At 41.3% G+C, this 13,475-nt stretch overlaps 1 non-coding gene and 1 pseudogene across 1 annotated transcript; one reads left to right on the top strand and one right to left on the bottom strand.

Moving 5' to 3' along the window:
- Positions 1-13,475, top strand: part of LOC100605618 — a 77,552-nt pseudogene that overhangs the window by 9,689 nt on the left and 54,388 nt on the right.
- Positions 8,333-8,439, bottom strand: LOC115837707. Its single transcript, XR_004032767.1, has one exon. It is a non-coding gene; the product is annotated as a U6 spliceosomal RNA (small nuclear RNA).

The raw sequence follows: 13,475 nt of genomic DNA, 5'->3' as shown, positions 1-13,475 counted from the left end.
AAAATGGATAAAAATTGTCATTATATAGTGATAAAGGGGTCAAGTAATCAAAAGGATATGGCAACTTTATTTCAGACATTTAGAGAGAAGGATATAACAACTGTAAATATATACACCCCCAACAATGGAGTTCCTAAATACATGAAGCAAATATTAACAGATCTGAAGAGAAAGATAGATTGCAATATGATAATAGCAGGAGACATTCAAACCCTATTTTCGATGAAAATCCAGACAAAAAATCAATAAGGAAACATTGGACTTGAACTACACATTAGACCATGGGTGTGCAATCTTTTGGCTTCCTTGGGCAACATTGGAAGAAGAATTGTCTTGAGCCACATATAAAATACAGTAACAATAGCTGATAAGCTAAAATTAAAAAAAATCTCATAATGTTTTGAGAAAGTTTATGAATTTGTACTGGGTCACATTCAAAGCCATCCTGGGCTGCATGTAGCCCATGGGCCATGGGTTGGACAAGCTTGTTTTAGACCAAATGGACCTGAACGACATGTATAGGACAATACATCCAACCCCAGTAAAATACACATTCCTCTCAAGTATACACACAGAACATATGCCAGAATAGATACGTTAGGCCACAAAACAAGCCTTTAAAAATGTAGTCCGGGGCAGTGGTTCATGCCTATAATTCCAGCACTCTAGGAAGCTGAGGCAGGCAGATCACTTGAGGTTAGGAGTTTGAGACTAGCCTGGCCAACATGGTGAAACCCCGTCTCTACTAAAAATACAAAAACTTAGCCGGGCATGGTGGCGGGCGCCTGTAGTCCCAGCTACTCGGAGAGGCTGAGGCAGGAGCATGGCGTGAACCCGGGAGGCGGAGTTTGCAGTGAGCCGAGACTGCGCCACTGCACTCCAGCCTGGGTGACAGAGCGAGACTCCGTCTCAAAAAAAAAAAAAAAAAAAAAAAGAAAAGACAACTGGGCCCGGGGGACTACTACTACCTAGACGCGGAAGACCAGTAGTGGCCTCAAATGCCTGGCTGTGCTGTTATTTATTGGATACAAGGCAAGGGGGCAGGGTAAGGAGTGTGAGCCATCTCCAATAATAGGTAAGATCACATGAGTCACGTGTTCACCTGACAGGGGGTCCTTCCCTGTTTAGTAGCCGAGGCGGAGAGAGAGGACAGCTTGCGTCATTATTTCTTCTATGCATTTCAAAGACTTTAGTACTTTCACTAATTCTGCTACTGCTATCTAGAAGGCAGAGCCAGGTGTACAGGGCGGAACATGAAAGTGGACCAGGAGCGTGACCGCTGAAGCACAGCATCACAGGGAAACGGTTAGGCCTCCCAATGGCTGCGGGTGCGACTGACTGTTATTAGGCCTTCCACAAGAGGTGGTGGAGCAGAGTCTCCTCTAACTCCCTTTCCCGGTCTGCTAAGAGAGACTCCCTTTCCTGGTCTGCTAAGTAACGGGTGCCGTTACTAAGTAACCCTGCTAAGTAACGGGTGCCTGGCGTTACCACTAGAACAAGGAGCCCTCTAGTGGTCCTGTCTGGGCATGACAGATGGCTCATACTCTTGTCTTCTGGTCACTTCTCAATGTGTCCCTTCAGCTCCTATCTCTGAATGGCCTGGTTTTTCCTAGGTTATAATTGTAGAACAAAGATTATTATAATATTGGAATAAAGAATAATGCTACAAACTAATGATTAATAATATTCATATATAATCATATCTATAATCTATTTCTAGTGTAACTATTCTTATTCTATATATTTTCTTTTTCTTTTTTTTTTTTGAGACAGAGTCTTGCTCTGTCACCCAGGCTATTTTCTTTATTATACTGGAAAGCTTGTGCCCTCGGTCTCTTGCCTTGGCACCTGGGTGGCTTGCCACCCACAGAAAGGTGAAAACCAACTTAAAGACATTTTAAAAACAATACAGTATATGGATTAAAAATTCTCCAGAAAAATAGATATCATAAAATAAAAACAATCACAAATTCTGGAAATGAAAGACACACTTAGAGAAATACAAAATACACTGGAAAGTTTCAACAATAGACTAGAACAAGTAGAAAAAAGAACTTCAGAGCTCAAAGGCAAGGCTTTCAAATTAACCCAACGAGACAAAGACAAAGAAAAAATGAATTTTAAAAAAATGAACAAAGTTTCCAAGAAATTTGCGATTATGTTAAATGACCAAACATAAGAATAATTTGTGTTCCTGAGGAAGAACAGAAATCTAAAAGTTTGGAAGACGTATTTGAGGGAATAATAATGAAAAAAAAAAAAAAGGCGTCCTTGGCCCTGCTACAGATCTAGACATTCAAATACAAGAAACTCAAAGAACACCTGGGAAAGTCATCACAAAAAGATCATCACCTAGGCACATAATCATCAGGTTATCTAAAGTCGAGACAAAGGAAATAATCTTAAGAGCTGTGAGGCAAAAGCATCAGGTAAAACATAAAGGAGAACCTATTGAATTAACAGCAGATTTCTCAGTAGAAACCCTATAAGCCAGAGGGATTGGGGTCATATCTTTTTCTTCTTTCTTTTTAAGATGGAGTCTCACTCTGAGGCCCAGGCTGGAGTGCAGTGGCATGATCTTGACTCACTGTAACCTCTGCCTTCTGGGTTCAAGCGATTCTCCTGCCTCAGCCTCCCAAGTAGCTGAAACTACAGGCACGCACCACCATGCCCAGCTAATTTTTGTATTTTTGGTAGAGATGGGATTTCACCATGTTGGCAAGGATGGTCTCAATCTCTTGACCTCGTGTTCTGCCCCCCTCGGCCTCCCAAAGAGCTAGGATTACAGGCATGAGCCACTGTGCACTGCTTAGGGTCCTATCTTTAGCCTCCTTAAACAAAATAATTATCAGCCAAGAACTTTGTATCCAGCAAAACTAAGCTTGATAAATGAAAGAGAGATAAACTCCTTCTCAGACAAATGCTGAGAGAATTCACCACTACCAAGCCAGCACTACAAGAAATGCCAAAAAGAGTTCTAAATCTTGAAACAAAACCTCAAAATATATCAAAATAGATCTTCCTTAAAGCACAAATCTCACAGGGCCTATAAAACACAGTGCAAAACAAGATATTCAGGTAAAAACTAGCGTGATGAATAGAACAGTACCTCACATCTCAGTAGAAATGTTGAATGTAAGTGGCCTAAATGTTTCACTTAAAAGGTAAAGAATGGCAGAATGGATAAAAATCCACCAACCAAGAATCAGCTGTCTTCAAGTGACTCACCTAACACACAAGGGCTCTCATGGACTTAAGGTAAAGGGGTGGAAAAATATATTCCATGCTAATGGAAACCAAAATCGAGCCAGAGTAGCTATACTTATATCAGACAAAACAGACTTTAAAGTAACGATAGTTTAAAAAAGACAAAGAGAACATTATATAATAATAATAATAGGATTAGTCCAATAGGAAAATATAACAATCCTAAATATATATGCATCTAACACTGGAGCTCCCAAATTTATAAAACAATTACTACTAGCTAGGCACAGTGGCTCACACCTGTAATCCCAGTGCTTTGGGAGGCCGAGGCAGGCAGATCACTTGAGGCCAGGAGTTGGAGATCAGCCTGGCCAAAATAGTGAAACCCTATCTCTACTAAAAATAGAAAAATTAGCTGGGTGTGGTGGTGCATGCCTATAATCCAAGCTACATGAGAGGTGAAGGTTGCGTTGAGGCAAGATGGCACCATGGCACTCCAGCCTGGGTGACAGAGTAAGATACTGTCTCAAATAATAATAATAATAATAATTACTAGCAGGTGAAAGAAATGATATAGATGGCAACACAGTAATAGTAGGAGACTTCAATACTCTACTGACCGCACTAGACAGGTCATCAAGACAGAAAGTCAACAAAGAAACAATGAACTTAAACTATGCCCTAGAACAAATGCACTTAACAGATATTTACAGAGCATTCTACCCAACAACTACAGAATATACATTCTATTCTTCGGCACATGGAATATTCTCCAAGATAGTCAATATGATAGGCCACAAAACAAGTATCAATAAATTTTTAAAAATTGAAATTATATCAAGTACTCTCCCAGAACAAAGTGAAATAAAATTGGAAATTAACTCCAAAAGGAACACTCAAAACTATACAAATACGTGTAAATTAAATAATCTGCTCTGAATGATCCTTGGGTCAACAATGAAATCAAAATGGAAATTAAAAAATTATTTGAACTGGGCTGGGCATGGTGGCTCATGTCTGTAATCCCAGCACTTTGGGAGGCCGAGGTGGGTGGATCACCTGAGGTTGGGAACTTGAGACCAGCCTGACCAACATAGAGAAACCCTGTCTCTACTAAAAATGCAAAATTTGCCAGGTGTGGTGGTGCATACCTGTAATCTCAGCTACTTGGGAAGCTGAGGCAGGAGAATTGCTTGAACCTGGGAGGTGGAGGTTGCAGCGAGCTGAGATTGCACCATTGCACTCCAGCCTGGATGACAGAGTGAAACTCTGTCTCAAAAAAAAAAATTATTTGAACTGAATGATAATAGTGACAAAACCTATCATAACCTCAGGAATACAGAAAAAGCAGTGCTATGAGGAAAGTTTATAGCATTAAATGCCTACCTCAAAAAGTCTGAAAGAGCACAAAGAGACAATTAAAGGCCACACCTCAAAGAAGTAGAGCAACAAGAACAAACCAAACCCAAACCCAGCAGAAGAAAAGAAATAACAAAGATCAGAGCAGAGCTAAATACAATTGAAACAAACAAAAAAAAAGAAAACAAGAGATAAATGAAGCAAAAAGCAGGTTCTTTGAAAAGATAAACAAAATTCATAGACCATTGGAAAGATTACTCAAGAAAAGAGGAGAGAAGATTCAAATAAGCTCAACTGGAAACAAAATGGGATGTATTACAAACGATATTGCAGAAATACAAAAGATCATTCAAGGCTGCTATGAACTCCTTTACCCTCACAAACTAGAAAACCTAGAGGAGATGGATAAATTCCTGGACATATACAACCCTCCTAGATTAACCTAGGAAGAAACAGAAACTGTGACCAGACCAATAACAAGCAGCAAGACTGAAATGGTAACTTAAAAATTGCCAACAAAAAAAATGTCCAGGACCAGATGGATTCACAGCTGAATTCTATCAGACATTTAAAAATAATTGGTACCAATCCTACTGAAACTATTCTAAGAGATAGAGCAAGAGGGAATCCTCCCTAAATCATTCTATAAAGTCAGTATAACCAGCCAGGCTTGGTGGTTTATGCCTGTAATCTCAGCACTTTTGGAGGGGGAGGCAGGCGGATCACGAGGTCAGGAGATCGAGACCATTCTAGCCAACATGGAGAAACACCATCTCTACTAAAAAATAGAAAAATTATCCAGGCGTGGTGGTGCATGCCTGTAATCCCAGCTACTCGGGAGGCTGAGGCAGGAGAATCGCTTGAACCAGGGAGTCGGAGGTTGCAGTGAGCCGAGATCACACCACTGCACTCCAGCCTGGTAACACAGCAAGACTCCATCCAAAAAAAAAGTCAGTATGACCCTAATACCAAAATTAGGAAAGGACAAAGGAAAAAAGAAAACTACAGACCAATATCCCTGATGAACATAGATGCAAAAATCCTCAACAAAATACTGGCTAACTGAATCTAACAGTATATCAAAAAGATAATACACCATGATTAAGTGAGTTTCATGCCAGGGATTCAGGGATGATTTAAATACAGAAGTGAATGTAATACACCACATAAACATAACTAAACACAAAAACCATATGATCATTTCAATAGATACAGAAAAAGCATTTTATAAAACCCAGCATTCCTTTATGATTAAAACCCTCAGCAAAATTGACATAGAAGGGATACCTTAAGGTAATAAAAGCCATCTATGACAAACCCATAGCTAACACTATACTGAATGGGAAAAAGTTGAAAGCATTTTCACTGATAACTGTAACAAAATAAGGATGCTCATTTTCACCAGTTCTATTGAACATATTACTAGGAGTCCTATCCAGAGGAATCAGACATGAGAGAGAAATGAAGGGCATCCAAATCAGTAAAGAGGAAGTAAAACTGTCACTGTCTGACAAATAATCATATGTCAAATATGATCATATTCCTAAAAACCCTAAAGACTCATCCAAAAAGCACCTAGATCAGATAAATGAATTCAGCAAAGTTTTAAGATACAAAATCAATGTACACAAATCAGCAGCACTGCTATACACCAATAGCAACCAAGCTGAGAATCAAATCAAGGACTCAAGCCCTTTTACAATAGCTGCAAAAAAATAAATAAATAAAATACTTAGAAATATACCTAACCAAGGAGGTGAAAGACCTCTACAAGAAAAACTGTAAAACACTGCTGAAAGAAATCATAGATGACACAAACAAATGGAAACACATCCCATGCTCATGGGTGGGTAGATTCAATATTGTGAAAACAATCATATTGCTAAAAGCAATCTACAAATTCAATGCAATTTCCATCAAAATACCATCATTATTCTTCACAGAAGTAGAAAAAAAATCCTAAAATTCATACAGAACCAAAAAAGAGCCAGCCAGCATAACCAAAGCAAGACTAAGCAAAAAGAGTAAATCTGGAGGCATTACATTACCCAATTTCAAACTGTACTACAAAGCATAGTTACCAAAACAGCGTGGTACTGGTATAAAAACAGGCAAATCGACAAATGGAACATACTAGAGAACCCAGAAATAAAGCTAAATACTTATAGCCAACTGATCTTCAACAAAGCAAACAAAAACATAAAGTGGGGAAAGGACACCCTATTCAACAAACGGTACTGGGATAATTGGCAAGCCACATACAGAAGAATGAAACTGGATCCTCATCTCTCACTTTATACAAAAATCAACCCAAGATGGATCAAAGACCTAAATCTAAGACCTGAAACCATAAAAATTCTAGAAGACAATATTGGAAAAACCCTTCTAGACATTGGCCTAGGCAAAGAGTTCATGACCAAGAACCCAAAAGCAAATGCAACAAAAACAAAGATAAATAACTGGGACTTAATTAAACTAAAAAGCTTCTGCGTCAGCCTCCCAAAGTGCTGGGATTACGGATGTGAACCATCATGCCCAGCCTATTTGTTTTAGAGATGAGGTCTCACTGCCCAGTCTGGTCTCAAACTCCTGGGCTCAAGCCATCCTTTCACCTTGTCCTCCCACAGAGCTGGGATTACAGGTGCGAGCCACTGCACTCAGCCCAAAATCTTGTTGTTTTGTTTTGTTTTTTAAAGACAGGGTCTCACTCTGTCACCCAGGCTATAGTGCAGTGGCATGACTGTGGCTTATGGCACCCTTGAACTCCTGGGCTCAAGCAATCCTCCCACCTCAGCCTCCTGAGTAGCTGGAACTACAGGCGGGCACCACCACACCAGGCTAGTTTTTTCAAAATTTTTTGTAGAGACAGGGTCTCACTATGTTGCCCAAGTTGTTCTCAAATGTGTGGACTAAAGTGATCCTCCTGCTTTGGCCTCCCAATGTGCTGGGATTAAAAAATCAAACTCATGGAAGCAGGGAGTAGAGTGGTAGTGTCAACAAAAAGAGTCGAGCTCTGTAAAATATTTGAAGAGATTTATTCTAAGCCAAATTTGAGTGACCAATGGTCTCTGACAGTCCCAGGAGATCCTGAGAACATATGCCCAAGGTGGTAGGGCTACAGCTTGGTTTTATACATTTTAGGGAGACATGGAACATCAATCAATGCATGTAAGATGTACATTGCTTCAGTCTGGAAAGGCAGGACAACTAGAAGGTGGTAGGGGGCTTCCAGATCACAGGCAGATTCAAAGATTTTCTTTTTGGCAGTTGGTTGAAAGAGTTATTATCTTTTTTTTTTTTTTTTTTTTTTGAGACGGAGTCTTGCTCTGTCCCCCAGGCTGGAGTGCAGTGGCGCGATCTCGGCTCACTGCAAGCTCCACCTCCCGGGTTCACATCATTCTCCTGGCTCAGCCTCCCGAGTAGTTGGGACTACAGGCGCCCACCAACACACCCAGCTAATTTTTTGTATTTTTAGTAGAGACGGGGTTTCACCGTGTTAGACAGGATGGTCTTGATCTCCTGACCTCATGATCCGCCAGCCTCGGCCTCCCAAAGTGCTGGGATTACAGACTTGAGGCACCACGCCCGGCCTGAAAGAGTTATTATCTGAAGACCTGGAATCAATAGAAAGAAATGTCTGGGTTATGGTAAGTGGTTGTGGAGACCAAGATTTTAATCACGCAGATGAAGCCTCCAGGTAGCAGGCTTCAGAGAGAATAGATTGTAAATGTTTCTTATCAGACTTAAAGACTGTTCTATCAGTCTTTTTTTTATGGAATGCTTCATGAATTTGCATGTCATCTTTGCACAGGGGCCATGCTAATCTTCTCCGTATCATTCCAAGTTTACTATATGTGCTGCCAAAGCAAGCACTATTCTATCAGTCTTAAGAGCTCTGTGTTGACGTTAATGCTGGACAGCTGTACCTGAATTCCAAAAGGGAGGAGGGCATAATGAGGCATGTCTGACCCCCACTCCCCATTATGGCCTGAACTAGTTTTTCAGGATAACTTTGGAATGCCCTGGGCAAAGGAGAGGACACATCAGTCAGCTAGAGGGCTTAGAATTTCATTTTTGGTATGCAGTGTTTACCAGGGCTGGGAATGGAGGTGACTGGGGAGGAGGAGGAAATGGGTAGATGTTGGTCAAAAGACGCAAAGTTGAAGTTAGGAGTAATAAGTTGTAGAGATCTATTGTGCAACATGATAACTATAATTAATAATAAGGTGGAGTATATTTGAAAATTGTTAGAGAATAGATTTTAAATGTTATCTTCACACATTTAAGTATGTGGGGTGATGAATATGTCAATTAGCTTGATTTAATCATTCCACAATGTATTCATATATCAAAACATCACATTGTACACCATAAACATATATAATTTGTCATTTGTCAATTAAAAAATGAATTACTAGCCTGGGCAAATAAGCAAGACCCTGTCTCTACAGAAAAAATAAAATAAAATAATTAGCCAGGCATAGTGGCATGTGCCTCTAGTTCCAGCTACTCAGGAGGCTGATGCAGGAGGATCCCTAGAGCTCAGGAGTTCAAGGCTGCAGTGAATTATGATCATGCCACTGCACAACAGCCTGGACAACAGACCAAGACATTGCTTCTAAAAATAATAACTAATCAATTTTAGAAAAGAAACAAAGCAAGAATCTACTGGTAAAATGGAAAAAAGTTTACCATCCTCTTACCTAGATGACCTATGAAAGCCTTTTCATTACAGCTGTAGAGTTATATAATCAAGTTAAAAGTTGATGATTTGTGTGAGTGGCATTAGTCTGCCTCTATCACATCACTGCAACAGTGTGGCAGGCCTCCATAACAACTTTTTTAGTACTGACTGACTGGTTAAGTTAAATATTAAAAGCTAGTGCCCTTATACAAATGCTGCAATATAACAAAAGCCCACCATGAGTTTTGCTAAGGCTTTTCCTGAGCCTTAAAGCATGACAAAATAATGAAAGAATTCTGACCAGGGCCCACTTAGGATTGCACAAGTTTTATTGAGGGTCTGAAGAAACTCTCCAGGCCTCCACAAACAAGTTTATTGGAAATCTGAAGGAACTCCGCAAAACTCTGTGATTTAGCATGAGACAAGATAAGTGCAATCACCCCAGCACTTGGCACTTGGACCCATTTCGATTAAGTAAACTTACTGAGGCTCCAGAAGAAGGTCTCCAGGACCCAGACCTTAGTTATAGATTAAAAGAAGTTAATCACTTATGTTTTTAGATGAATGCACACTTACACGAAAACATATAGCTTACAAGGTATGTAAGGTCTGAAAAACTTTGTAATTTTGAGTTGGTCTGGCGATAATTTCCAGGCCTTCTCCCTGTAATCAGTTACAGAAATAAAAACTCTCTTCCTCCCCAGTTCATCTGCATCTCATTATTGGGCCATGAGAAATAGCAGCCTGGCCCTCAGTTTGATCCAGGAATAACAGGAAGCAGAAAGACTGAGTGGTTTTGTTGTGACCTATCACAAAATCAGTATCAGTACTGTGGTGGGGTTTTTTTAATTTTTTTTTTATTTTTTCCAAGACAGGGTGTCACTCTGTCGCCCAGGCCGGAGTGCAGTGGTGGAATCTCGGCTCACTGCTACAACCTCTGCCTCCTGTGTTCAGGTGATTCTGGTGCCTCAGCCTCCCGAGTAGCTGGCACCACAGGCACACACCACCACACCCATTTTTTGTTTGTTTTCCCTCTCTCACACCGTTTGTTTGTTTTCCCTCTCTCAGCAGAATCAGGTTTCTTTATCTGTAAATTGGAGTAATAATAGTACCTTCTTCAGAAGGATGTAATAAGGACTAAATGACTAAAGTGCTTGGAACAGTGCAGAGCAGTACATGAAGTAAGGACGTATGTACTAGCCATTGTTGTTACTGTTGTCGAAAAAAAACAGGTTCTTGTCACATGACCAGGATAATTTAGGCACAGGGACACACTGTAAGGTTAGTAGGGCAGGGTTTATTGGGTGAAAAGGAAAAAAAAAAAGGGAAACAGGAACTCCAGCAAACCAACAGAGAGTCCGGCTAGCAGGTTTTCCTCCTCAAAGATTGAATCCCAGGTCACCGCACAGGAACAGGAGAGGCCGGGATCCTCACCACTGCAAATAGCGTGAACTTCCCGAGGCTCCACCCAGTCCTCCCAGTGCACAGGTGGCCATTATTCAGAAAGAATCGGTTGGGAAAGGGCAGGCTTCATCCAGACCAGCACTCGGGTTTTTCAGCCTTCAGACTGTTTTAGGCTTGAAGGAGGGGTTTCACTGGGAGACTCTTGGCTGCCTCCTGTCTCTGTCGTTACTGTGTCCATCCTGAAGAGTCATCAATAAGACAAATGGGCAAGAGATTGTGACTTTATTTTAAAAAACGAGAGAGAGAAGCATCTCCACTGCCGCCCCAACCCCTCCCCCACCAAAAAAAAACTTCCAAGAGCTATGAGTAAAACTGAAACAGAACAGAGACCCCTCTTTGAGGCCTGTGGGTCCCCTCCCCTCTCCCCCAGCATGGAAATAAAGGAAAATCTTGAGTTCCTTCAAGGGAAATTCCAGGCACCTAGCTAGCCTTGAGAAGTGAATGAACAGCTTGTTACTCGGGAGGCCGAGGCAGGAGAATCGCTTGAAACTGGAAGGCGGAGGTTGCAGTGAGCCGAGATCATGCCACTGCACTCCAGACTGGGCAACAAGAGTGAAACTCCATCTCAAAAATTAAAAATAAAAAAATAAAATAAAACAATAGCCAAGGAAGTTAGAGTCAGATGTTTTGTTCTCTATAGAAACTAAAGATAACATCTTAACATATGTCCCTGAATTGTCAGAGACCCAGATCCCCACCAAATGGATGTGCTGGCACATAGAGCTCAGCTAAGGGGGAACCAAGGACTGAACTCTGATGGCTGTTCTGAATCTCTTCCTGAGGGGCCTGAAGGAGGTCACACCCACAAGTCAGAGGTAACATTCTTTTCTGCTGATCTCAAATTTTTGTACGATGCTTAACCTCTGTAACCAATCGCAAATCAGAAAGTCTTTGAATCCAGTCTGGGTGTGGTGTGTCATGCCTGTAAGCCCAGTGCTTTGGGAAGCCAAAGCGGGAGATCGATTGAAGCCAGGAGATCAAGACCAACCTGATAAACATAGCAAGACTCCGTCTCTACAGAAAATTTAAAAATTAGCCAGGCATGGTGGTGCATGCTTGTAGTCTCAGCTACTTGGGAATCTAAAGGAGGAAGGATCAGGCCGGGCACAGTGGCTTAAGCCTGTAATCCCAGCAGTTTGGAGGGCCGAGGCAGGCCAATCACCAAAGGTAAGAGTTTGAGACCACCCTGGCCAACATGGTGAAACCCCGTATCTACTAAAAATACAAAAATTCCAGGCATAGTGGCAGGCATCTGTAATCCCAGCTACTAGGGAGGCTGAGGCAGGAGAATTGCTTGAACCCAGGAGGCAGAGGTTACAGTGAGCTGAGATTGCGCCACTGCACTCCAGCCTGGGCGACAAGAGTGAATCTCCATCTCAAAAAATAAATAAAAATAAAAAATAAGGCGGGAGGATCATTTGAGCCCAGGAGTTCAAGATTACAGTGAGCTATGATCACAGCACTGCACTCCAGCCTGAGCAACAAAGAAAGACCCTGTCTCAAAAACAAAACCAAACCAAAAAACCTGCCCATACAGGATGTTAGTGACACATTGTTAGGGACCATAGGTTTTTAGGCTCCCATGCAATAGAAATTGACAGGAGGCCAAGCGAGTTTCCCAGACACAGCTTTATTAGGGGCTTATGCTCAAACACAAGGGAAACAGCACTAGAGTGAGGAGTTCTCCAGCTGGTTCCCCAAGGACAGGTCATTTTGGTGTTTTAAGAAGGGTGACGTGAATAAGCACGAGGTACACAAACATCATTACATGTGTGGAGTAGAGCACAGGGTGCACAGGCACAGTGTGAAATCATTTTAGTACATATATCACATGATCAAAAAATGGCAAATAAGCCCTTCCCTGGGTGGAGATTTTAGTGTTATAATCAGGCAACTCTATAGGGTAAAGATTATCATTCTTCTGGTCTCGTATGTGTGTGGATGATAGAGTTGACTTCCTTGAGTAAGACTTAGGGTGGGATGCTGCTTGTCTTAGTTTCTTCAAAGTCCTGAGATCAGTGGGTATGCTGCCTTGACTAAGATGGTGGGATGCTGCTTATCTTAGTTTCTTCAAGGTCCCCGGGTCAGCAGGTAGGACAGAAAAAGAGGAAAATTATGTATTAACGGGGATGGAGGGACCAAGTCCTGTCCCTACTCTGTCTCAATATTAGTACAAGTGCAAGCCCTCTTTGCATTAAGCCTTCTGTTAAGATCCTAAAGAGCCCTCATGGGGCAGAGAGAAGGTAAATTTGGCTGGGATCCCAGAATGGGTCAAGTAAATTGCTGAAGTGAGCAGGGAGAGAAATATTTTGGGAAATCTTAGAACTTTAGGGGATAGTGAAAAAGGGGAAGTATTGAACTTTCTTCTTTCCTCTCTCCCCTTACCCCTGAATTACAGAGGATGGGAAAAAAGTTGGTTATAAAAAAAACTTGAGCTGCTTTACCCCCAGCCTGCCAGAGTAATCATTTTAAAATGTAAAGTCTTAAACTCCCCTTTTTAAAACCCTTTAATGCATTCCCATTTCACCCAATAACATTGATCATTATTTTGGGTTGAATTAATGGGAGAGGGAGTCCCACATGATGAATAAATTGAGTCCATAGAGAGAGATTTATGAGAACGCTGCTGGCAGGAAGGACAAACCCTTGCTCAGAAGTTACAGGCTGGGATTTTCTTATTCTTTCCTCTCAAAGCCCTCGCATTTTCTCCTCCTTGCCTATTCCCCATTCCCAGAGGAACTTGATCCCCTCAGGACAAAGC

Source organism: Nomascus leucogenys, chromosome 12 (assembly GCF_006542625.1).
Source record: "Nomascus leucogenys isolate Asia chromosome 12, Asia_NLE_v1, whole genome shotgun sequence".
NCBI classification, from domain to species: Eukaryota; Metazoa; Chordata; class Mammalia; order Primates; family Hylobatidae; genus Nomascus; species Nomascus leucogenys.
Note: the sequence above shows the minus strand (reverse complement) of the source record. Positions and strands in the feature narration are given on the sequence as shown.